The 9,038-nt window shown below is 37.7% G+C and overlaps 1 pseudogene; it reads left to right on the top strand.

Moving 5' to 3' along the window:
- The first annotated feature begins 440 nt into the window (after positions 1-440).
- LOC118837305 lies at positions 441-1,068 on the top strand (annotated as a pseudogene).
- The last annotated feature ends 7,970 nt before the right edge of the window (positions 1,069-9,038 follow it).

The raw sequence follows: 9,038 nt of genomic DNA, 5'->3' as shown, positions 1-9,038 counted from the left end.
AGATTTGAACACAGACATCAGACACTTAATATCTGTGTGACCCTGGGCAAGTCACTTAACCCTGTTTGCCTCAATTTTCTCATCTGTCAAATGAACTGGAGAAGGAAATGGCAAACCACTCCAGTATATTTGCCAAGAAAATCCCCAAAAGGGTTTAAAAGAATTGGATACAACAGCAATGATACAATCACAATCGCAAGTTCAGTAATCTATTCATTATGCTTCCCCCAAGTGATAAAATATTTTCATATTTGGGTGGAATTGTAATTATTTTTCAGATGATGTGCTCTAGATAATGTAGGGAGACAATTTTTTTAAAGATTATTCTGAGAGGAGTGGCTTTGCTGTTGCTGCTGCTGCCTCTGGGAGGAACTTCTCCCTCTCTCTCCCCAGCCCCGGACAGTAGCTGACGTAAAGATTAGTAGATCAGAAGAAGTATCATGGACCTCACAGGGTTCAACAAACAGGTGCCCCACTATAAGCAAGCACTAGACATGATCTTCAACTTGGAACCTGATAAGGAGTTGGAGAACAACCTCAATCAGAGTGACCTGATCAAGCAGACAGCTGAGATGCTGAACAGACTGATTCATGCCTCACAAACCGTGGCATCACCCAGGTGTTGGAAAAGTACCAGCAGGGAGACTTTGGCTATTGTTCCCATGCATATTGCTGCCCATTAGACTGTCAGACATACCAGATGAGGCCATGGTGAAGCTTTACTGCCCCAAGTGCATGGGTGTTTACACCCCCAAGTCATCCAGGCACCACTACACAAATGGTGCTTACTTTGGCATTGGCTTTCCTCAGATGCTCTTCATGGTGCATCCTGAGTACAAGCCCAAATGGCCTGCCAACTAATTTGTGCCCAGGCTGTAGGGCTTTAAGATCCACCCTATGGCCTATCAACTGCAGCTTCAGGCAGTGAGCAACTTCAAGAGCCCTGTCAAGACCATCCTATCTACTGACTTGTCTCCTCCCCTCCCCCCCAAAAAACTTCAGGCTGTGACACTGTTCCCCCTCCCCCCAGTACACACACATCTTCACAGAACTCCTAATGGTTTTTAGTTTGAATTAAGAAGTCATTATTGTGGTGATATGGTAGGAGTATGAAATAAAGTGGATGAAAAGGCCAAAAAAAAAGATTATTCTGAGAAGGAACCCATAGGCCTCGTCAGTTTGCCAGAGGTCCATCACAATAAAAAGATGGAAAAGCCTCCATTCCAATTCTGAAAATTGGTGTTGTTTCTTCAGGTAAAGCCTAGCCTAGTAAAGGATATACTCTAAATAGTTGTAAAATTCCAAACACAGGTCATATTGCAACTCTGTATGCTAAAGAAATGTACTTAGTTTCTAAAATAATTGCTTCAAGTAATCTATGAAATGAAAAATCCTAATAAAGCCTGAGTGCACTCAGAGAGCACTTGAATCACTTGGTAAATCATTCCAAAGCTCTTTATTAAAACTCTAATGTTTCCTTCTCATTTCACTGACTAAACCCAGAAATGTCAGATGAAGAAAGCTGTCCTTAAATCTATTAGGAGGGCAAAGTGAGAACTTTAGTTTAATTCCTTGAAATTTCCTTCCCTTCCCTATCCCTCTCTAACCCTTAATGATAACACTTGACATAGAGAACTGAGGACACACAGGCTCACATTTTTTAAATCATTTTGGAGTATTTCAATGAGATTGTTCTGTTTAACATATGTCCCACAATTGTGATTTGATATCTTCTTGGCCTTGTAAAAATGCTTCTCCCCACCTTGAGCAATTTATTAAAACCAGAGTAGGCGAAATTCATCCAGCTGCTTGTTTACACTAGGGATGTCTCTGCAAGTCCTCAAGGGCACTCAGGAAAATCCTGGGGGAACCCAGGAGCAATTTTAGCACCAGTTCAACTTGTCTGACAATCTCTAGCTCCAAAGAAAGCATGGAAGAGGGGGTTATTCTTCTACTTCTGGGACAAGGTGTTCTCTTATATCTAAAGGAATAAATGCAGCTCTATCAATTCCCATCAAAGAAATGTTTGCTTTTCTGGAACAGAACAATTGCGTGTGTGTGTATGTGTACATACACATACACAGAAACACAATATATGAATAATACATATGTTTGCATACATATTCTTGGTTCTGTGGCATATACATATAGGTATATATTTATGCATATATATACATATATACATATATTTAGTTCATCAGTGGAATATATACATATGAGTGTGTGTATTCACACACATGCTTCTTAAATAAATGCCTAAGTGTGTCTGTCTCTTTGTTTCCTATGTCCACAAGAATGAAGCAAAGGAGGAAGAGCAAGATTTACAGACCTAATAAAGATGAGAAATAAAAGATGATGGGATTTGAGTGAAAAAGGTAAGACATTCCTTAGCTTCATAATTGGATGGCATGTGTAACCCCATCCTATCTTAAATTCTCAATCTTATCCTAACAAATCAGAAAGCAGTGACAGAGTTTTAAAGAAACAAGATTCTCATCTAGAGAATCTAGAGAATCACCCCTTCCCTCAGATATTAACATTTTTATATTTCTTGTAAACTATTTCTGGAACCCTTGTAGTAGAAATTTCTGCACACTGTCCTGTAATATAGAAAGAACATACTATAGAAAAGAGATTGAAGGAAAGATGAGATTATCTGCTTCAGTCAGGTGAACAAGGTGATTCTTGGAATGTTGGTGAAATACACAAAGCGAGGATATTGTCCAACACAATTCACTCCCAAATGTTACCAGCTGCTCTTTTCCCCACTCCAATTCCACAAATTCAAGTGACTCTATTTCTTTTAGTGTCAAATAAAATCTCTGTTGAACATTTAAGGATCCTTTCAATTAGGTTCCAATCTGCCTTTCATTTGCATAATACATTTTCCCCCTTAAAACCTATGGTCTTAGGCTCGTAGGACATATGACATTTCATTTTCCATTTCCGTCTTTTTACACAGTCTACACCTCACCCCAGCTGCTTTCTGGAATGCACTTATTTCAAATGTCTGTCTCAGAATCAAGACTCCTTCAAATCCCAGGTCAAACACCACCTCTTACATAGGACTTTTACTAGTTTCTGTAATTGCTAGCCCTACAACCTTCCCCAATTACCTTGAATATATTTGTATTTACTTAGATATTTACATGTTGTCTGTCTTTACAGGATATGATCTCCTTGAATTCAGGGCTGCTTTATTGTTGCAATTTTTGGTATGTAAAACATAGTAGGAACTTAATAAATGACGGCTAGATGATTGGTCTTAGTGAGAAGCTAAAATTCATTTCCAGAATTTTTTTGGAGGACAAAGTAAAGCAGATAAAAAACTTAGACCAGAAACATCTTTGGTCACCATTTTCATTTAATGCCAGCAATTTCATGATCATATGCTGTATGATTTAAATAAACAGTTCCATAATAGATAGTACCAAATAACCAAAACTTTTATGTTTTTTTAAATGCACTATATTCATCTTAAGTCATGGAAGTTAAAAAAAATAGCCTCAGTCCTGAATAACTACTTCCATCTGCTTTACCTGTTTTCATTCTTACTGTAACTTACAAAAAGAAATCATGAAATCATGCTGCCTGGATACGCTACAAATGGGTGATTATCTATCATTGGGTGTTCACTGCTTCATTCTTTTGCATGCCTTTTATTGACTATCATATTTCCCGTAATAATTATTCCAAACCTTTTCCTCTTCACTCAAACTTCCTCCTTTATAGCATCCCTCCTTAACCTCAGCAAATGGACTTATTTCTACTTTAGAGAAGATTAAGGTGATTCATCATGAAATCCCTCAAATGCTTTCCTCTACAACTCAGGTTTCCCAGTCCTCTTACTCTCAGTGACATCATCCTGGTTCTGGTCTATGTCTTCTCCAATTAATCCTCCTCATTACTACCTGAGCAATCTCTGATATGTACTGCTATGATAATGTCATTCCATTCATCAGCAAGCTACCAAAGTTTCATTACTTAAGACATAAAATTTAAACTCCCCACCTGGCACTGAAGCCCCTTTAAATTCTGGATCCAACCTACCTATCCAGCCTTATCTCTTAGTATACCCCTTGCTGTATTCTGTGTTCTATCCAAACGGGGCTGCTGTCCATTCCTCTCTGCCATTTCTTCTCCCTCTGCACACATTGTTTCCTCTTTCGGGAGTGGATTCTTTCCTTCCCACCCTCAACTCCATCTCTTCCTAATAAAGTACCTTTTTTCCTTCAAGGCCTAAATCAGACGGTATTCCCTCTATGAGGCAACCTCCTCTCTCCACCAGTGGAGATAATAACTACTTTCTCTTCAAATTTCTCGCTGCTTTTTGCTTCTTTGTTTACCTTTCATTCCTCTCTCTCTCTCTCTCTCTCTCTCTCTCTCTCTCTCTCTCTCTCTCTCTCTCTCTCTCTTTCTATATTTGCATTTATTTTTCACCCCATCAGTCTTTAAGTTCCTTAAAATCAGTATTTATGATGTGTCTTTATATTTTTGACTTGTATGTAGAATAGAAGCTTAGCAAATGTCTGAGGAATTTAATTTTCTAGTCTCTTTTCAGTATAGTGTGGTGGAACATGGGAGACTTAGATTCTAGCTCTGGGGCTACAATTAACTAGCTGTCTATCTTTAGGCATACAACTGCCCTGGGCTTCTATTTTCTCATCTGTAAAATGAAGAAGTCAGACTTGATTGCTCCCAATGCCTTTTCCAGAAATAATATTTTATGATTCTGGTGCCTTACCAAATAATGTACTGAGTAGGGAGGAAGAAAAGAAGGAAATAGACTAGCATATTTGAAATCCAGTCTTGGGTGAAAAACCCATTATGTTCAATCGACAGACATTTATTAAGCACCTACTTGTTCCAGGCACTGTACCAAGCACTAGGGACACAAAGGCAAAATGAAACAAGTCCCATCTTCAGTGAGTTTATATCCTAATGGAGCTATTAATAATTTAACATGCTTCAAATAATTTTGAATGAATTGCATGACTTTCTATATCTCATTAGCAACATGAATAACTGAAGAAATGTTAAAATAAGGGAGCTTTTGAGTCTTGGACAGAAAGGGAAGTGTAGGGAACTGTAACTACATTGTCTATTTGGAAGAGAGTTTATTCAGTCATCTAATCATTGAATGTGTATTAAGAACAATCCAAGTTCCAGGCAATTTCCTAATTACCGAGTTTATAAAGACAACAATGCAGTAATCATTGTCTTCAAAAAGCTTTCACTTGGGTGATACTGCACATAGGTGTATGGGTTGTGCGTGTTGTCTCAACAAATTGAATATAAGCTCTGTGAGAGTAATGGTTGTTTACAAAATTAGTAGGAAACAAAGACACCCAACTGTGGTAGAATTGTGCTTTATTTTGCTAGAGTTGAGGCCTCAACTCTTCTAACAGTCTTCCAACCATACCATTTGTTCCCTTACCAACATCCTTACCCCCTCGTGCAGGATATATGTTCCCTTCCCTAATGTCCCTCAGCCCTGAGATGTAAGCATTTGTGTTATATTTTTGGAGCCCAGGCCAAGATACTTCTATGCCACTTCCAGTCTATCTCTTCAGCATGTCCTATACACATTATTTTCTGTTCCCTCTCTCCTCATCCATTTTCCATTCCCTTTTATGTGTTGTCTTCCCCAATTAAAATGTAAGGTCTTTGAAGACAGGGAATGTCTTTCTTGCTTATATTTGTAACCTCAGTGTTTAGTACAGTTCCTGGCACTTAGTAAGGACTTAATAAGCACTTTATCTATTTAAATGCAAGAAGATTAGTGAAGGAGTGCACTAGCAATTAGACAGCATGAAGAAGAAGGTGGTACTTGAGCTCTGACTTAAGAAAATTAGAGATTTTGAGGCAGAGATGAGTATGGAATGAATTCCAAGTATTGGGAACAGCCAACAAAAAGATATGAAAGCAGAAGATGGAGTACCCTGGAGCAGGAAAGAGAAGTCCAGTTTGGCTGGATGATAGTGTGGGGAGGAGGAGTCATGTCATATCATATCATATCTTAACATATCATATCATATCTTAACATATCATGTCATTCATATCATATCAACAGTAGATGAAAGAAATATTACATCCAAGTTTTGAAGAGCTTTAACAGATGAGTTTACATGCACTATGTTAAGCTATGTCATATCACGTCATGTCATGTTATTTTAGAAAGCAGTGGGGAGCCATTTACAGACAAGTGATATGTTTAAAAAAACAAGCTTTTCACGAGGTAATTGTCAGTGTTCTCTTTTGGACAAAATAAATGTTTAGCAGATTCCCTGAGAGGTGGGGGAGATTTTCAGATCCTATAGGCTCTTTAGGCTTTGAGTTTTTGTTTTTGTTTTTGTTTTTTCCCCTGGTTAAGAGTTGATCCTAGCTGATGCTTTGTAAAATTCTATTAAAAATCTCTTTTCCTCTCCAGTGAAAGAATCATGGTCTATGAAAGAAACATGACTTTTTTTCCTGAGTGAAAATGGCTTTTGACTGCTCTGATTACACCATAATTGAATCAGGCAGTCAGATCTGAGCTATACATTTCCTTTGGTTTTTCATTTGTTTGTTGTTGTTTGCCTTGCTCCAAAAATACATTAGGCTGAATTTTGATGAAAGGAGCTGAATGCTGCCTGTCTGATGTAAAGAGCAGGCTTGTTGTTTTTAGATGCCATTTTAATTCTCAGTCTGTCTGTTTTCTATTTGGCCATAGTTTTCATCTTCTAGACATGTTTTCCTTTTTAAGTAAGATACCACCTTTTTTTGGATGATAGTGAGTGGTTTCCCTTTCGTCTTTAATACAAAAAAAATCAGATGGCTAAATTGATGTCCTACAAGCAATGACAACTTTTCTAAATGAGATGTAGTAATACCTCATACTTCTCTGACATACAAGCTACAATGTTAGCCGTATAACTTAAAATTTCATGATTTTTGTGTCAATTGACAACTAAATCCATTAGACTAATACTGCTATTATTGTTTTTATGTGATTGCACTTCATTCAACCTCCATATTTCTACTCAAGGACCTGTAGTCCCTTGGAGCATACACAGATACTTAATTATTAAGCACAGGAATCAAGAAGGATACAGGTTAGTATTTGATTATGTTTTGTTACAATGATCATACACATGCTTTAATTATGGCAAAAAACTACAGGAAATGACATCTAAATATTTCATCACATTTTTCCCAGAAATATACACAAAATGATCATCTTTGCCTCCAATTTAAAAAAAGACTTCAATATGCCCTAGATTGCCATTTTCGATCAGCAGCATCTGAGGTCATTGTTCGGGGGAAGAAAAAGGAAACAGCTGGTAACATTGCAAGCATGCCTCACATCCCAAGAAAATGAAACTTTTCTCTGTTAATACTTGGTTTCCATTTTCTTTAAGAAAGCTGCAGTGGATCTCAGAAAATACGGTGTCAAACCATTTTGGTGTTTTCAACTGAGGGTATTGGTTTGTTCTTTTAATAGGATGCTATACTAGTGACTTCAAATTGATTTTGCTCCCTGGAATTCTTGAAACTCTGGAAAGCTGCTGAGAAAGTCATATGAAGAAGGCAAAAGGGGAAAAAAAACTGACACTGGAGACATTAGCAGAAGTGTTTCTTCTACCTTCTCTATTGCTTAAATGCAGATGTTTCTTTTGGAACAGATCTTTTGTGGTAATGTGAGAATAAACATCCAGCACTTGTACTGAATCTAATTTACCTGGTTTTGATTAGTGCCTGAGAGCTTTAAAAGTCTGCAAGAAAACATGGCTGAAGCATACAAGGCAAGTATTCTGTCAGTGTTCCTTTATGGATTGTATTAAGGCTAATTACTTACAAAATGTTTTGTGGTTCATTTCTCAATATATTTCATACAGTGGTCTCCCAAAGGCTTCAGGAGCAAATACTTGAGGTTATATGAAGCATGGTCTCTTATGGCAGTAAAGCTATGGGAAATGACAACGGCTGGGCGTGGAGTGAAAGATGTAGAAGTCAAGAGAAATTTATTGACATTTTAAGGCATCCTCTGATAGATTCAAACATAATTGTGTAGCCAGGTACCTGACTTTTAACCTAGCTCAATCTAAACAGCAATGTAAAAGGAGGAAAGAAAGGGAGGGATGGAGAGAGAGAGAGAGGTTAGGGAGAGGGAGACAGAGGGAGACAGAGACAGACACAGAGACAGGGAGACACAGAAACAAAGAGAGAGATATGAATGATACTATGATACTTTGGGCTCTTTGAAGAGCATAACTGGAGTGATCAAAACTTTAAAAAAAATTCGCATACATTAGTGGCAAGATAGCCAAAAATATTTCTTTTTTTGAAAGAGATTAAGACAAGAAATTTAGTGGAGATAAGAGATCAAATGTCAGAAAAGATTTAAGATGTAGTCAACCTACTGCCAGTAATATTCTTTCAAGACTGTGCAATATAGGTTGTAGCCTTACAACACCAAAGAGCTTGGATGATTTTCCCCCCACAAAATCATTGAATTGTAAAATCTTAGGGTTAGAATGTACCTTAGAGATCAGCTAGTCTAGGACTCCAGAAATTATGGGCAATTGGTTTCTTATGGCATCAAGTATTTTTAAAGCAATCTTAACAGAAACAAAACATACTGTATTCTTCCCATTCCTTGAAGTTTCCCTGTAACAGTGCAGTGATTTAAAAACATAAATAAGGCTACAGGATGATATAGCACTTCTTGTTGAATGCTACAGTGGAGACTCTACTGGTCAGCTGTTAGGGTTTTTCAAGCACCACTGTACCTGCTCTATGTCAGGCTTGGCCTTAGAGCCCTGTGCACATTCAATGGGAGGAAGAGATGGAGATAGATAGGCACTGAGGTGTTCCTCCTCACTAGGGCATGTGCCTGATCTAAACATTTTCCAGGAAATGATCTGGCCAGATTTTCTCAGTTTCTTCTGTAAAATTTTCCAAATAATCCTTTCAGACCATTTTTCCTCTAGATCTTTGGTGACTTTGCTTTGGGTCACAACTTGAGGCTGGAAACTAATAAACTACGAGAATAGGCT

The sequence above is a fragment of the Trichosurus vulpecula genome, chromosome 2 (genome assembly GCF_011100635.1).
Source record: "Trichosurus vulpecula isolate mTriVul1 chromosome 2, mTriVul1.pri, whole genome shotgun sequence".
NCBI lineage: Eukaryota > Metazoa > Chordata > Mammalia > Diprotodontia > Phalangeridae > Trichosurus > Trichosurus vulpecula.
The sequence above is the reverse complement of the archived record's forward strand: the minus strand, read 5'-3'. Positions and strand labels throughout refer to the sequence as shown.